Here is a 2,107-nt window from a genome sequence, read left to right on the forward strand (position 1 = left end):
CTTCAGTGGTCTGAACAAGCAAAGGCATGCACATAATTAATTCCATGAGGGACAGCTTATTCATATATTTGCACACACAACTCTTGTCCTTTGTATATCAGTTACACATAATTTACAATGACTATTTCTGCTAACTTGAGTACTCTGCGTAAATTAAATTCTAAATAAAGCTCCAAGTTTTCAGACGTATTTTTGTTGTAGCTTGATCAAACATTTTCTATTGTTCTACTTGCACATGAGTGCGTGCACACACACACACTGGAAATGGCTTTTTCTATTCTTTAGCTTGTGCTATGCAGTAAAATGGTTATAAAAATAGCAACATGGCAACAGTTGCTTGCACATGTGGATGTCATAAACATTTTGTGTTCCTTTACAGCCCAACTCAATCCAAGGCACTGTCGCAGCAGTGGGCCCACTCCAGGAGCCGGCACGGGAGAGGGGCTCTCAGGCACCAAGGTGATTTGCAAGTTGCAAGGGAGTAATACATACGGTGTGAATTAGCTGTAAATTAAACGCACAAGTGTTTTCTTTATAAATGACATATATTTCAGAGGAATTTCTTCTCAGAAAGGGTGATTAGACATTGGAATGGACTGCCTAGGGAAGTGGTGGAGTCTCAGTCTCTGAAGGTTTTTAAGGAAAGACAGGATGTGGCACTTAGTGCCGTGGTCTAGTGGGCATGGTGAGTTTTGGTCATACATTGGACTCAGTGATCTCAGAAATCTCTTCCAACCTAATTAATTCGGTGATTCTGTGATACACATATGTGGACATAGGATCTGTGCTTAAAAATAAAGAAACCATAGGAATATAGTTTTTTAAAAAAAAGCAAGCAAGCACACTTTTTCTGTGTTGAGAACAAATATGATCCAGGAGACATCCCAGAGGCATCAGAGGTCTCTCCCAGCTCCCCTTAGCCATTGCCCACCAGGGTCTCCTGCTGACCCACCCAGCACCCCTCTCCGAGTCCTGGCTCCCAGTGTGGGCACCCCTCGTTCGCCATCAAACTCCGTCCCCAGCATGAAGCCCTGTCTCGATTCACGCCCAGGCTGGGGCTCCCATTTCAGTGTTACTCCATTTCTACTGCACCCAGGTCTGGGACCCTCAGTTCAGGAAGGACATTGAGGTTCTGGAGCATGTCCACAGAAGGGCAAGTGTGATCGTGAAGTGTCTGGAGCCCAAGTCCTGTAATGAGTGGCTGAGGTTGATGCCTTTTCCTGGTCTTAAAATCAAGAGTCATACACGGTTAGAAGGGGAAAAGGGATTTTACCTTGGTGTTTATTTTTAAGGATCCTTAGGTGTACACATCCAGGTCATATGCATCGAGATGCACCCCGCCGAGTCTATCCCCCCAATATTGGGTATAACCTTATAGGTTTTACTAATTAGCATATCTATCAAAGATTCCCCAATGAGAGGCTCAAGTGAGCCCCCCTCCCCAAGGAACCTTCCCCTGGATGGTTCTATCTTCGTTTACAGAATGTGTTCTGGAGAGGACCTTGGGGTCTGGGGCACACTGATCCCTAGCTATGAAGCTTCTAAAATGTTTAGTCTCTCAGCTTGACAAACAAGTCCAAGAATGTAGGCAAAAAGCAGTAGGAATACAGAAGTTGTAAAAAGGTATAACGGGGGTATAAAAGAAAAGGCAAAAATCTTCATGGCATCAAGGTAGCTTCGGGTGTTTAGCCTGGAGTAAAGGAGGCTCAGGGGTGACCTTACTGCTCTCTACACTGCCTGACAGGAGGGTGTACCAGGTGAGTCTTTTCTTCCACGCAACCAGCAACAGCACCAGAGGACACAGTGTCAAGCTGTGCCACAGGAAGAAATAATTTCTTCACAAAAAGGGTGTTTAGACGTTGGAATGGCCTGCCCAGGGAAGTGGTGGAGTCACTGCCCCTGGAAATGTTTAAGGAAAGACTAGATGTGAAGTCAGTGGCATGGTCTTGTTGAGGTGGTGGTGATCAGTCATAGGTTGGACTTGACGATCTCAGAGGTATTTTCCCAAACTGATTCCCTGATTCTAGAGGCGCGCTGGAGGTCCTGGCCCCAACAGCCCGGCCCAGCCCGGCCCAGCCCGGCCCGCGGCTCGCGACCGTCCCCCGCG

This window comes from Aphelocoma coerulescens, chromosome 2 (genome assembly GCF_041296385.1).
Source record: "Aphelocoma coerulescens isolate FSJ_1873_10779 chromosome 2, UR_Acoe_1.0, whole genome shotgun sequence".
Classification (NCBI taxonomy): domain Eukaryota; kingdom Metazoa; phylum Chordata; class Aves; order Passeriformes; family Corvidae; genus Aphelocoma; species Aphelocoma coerulescens.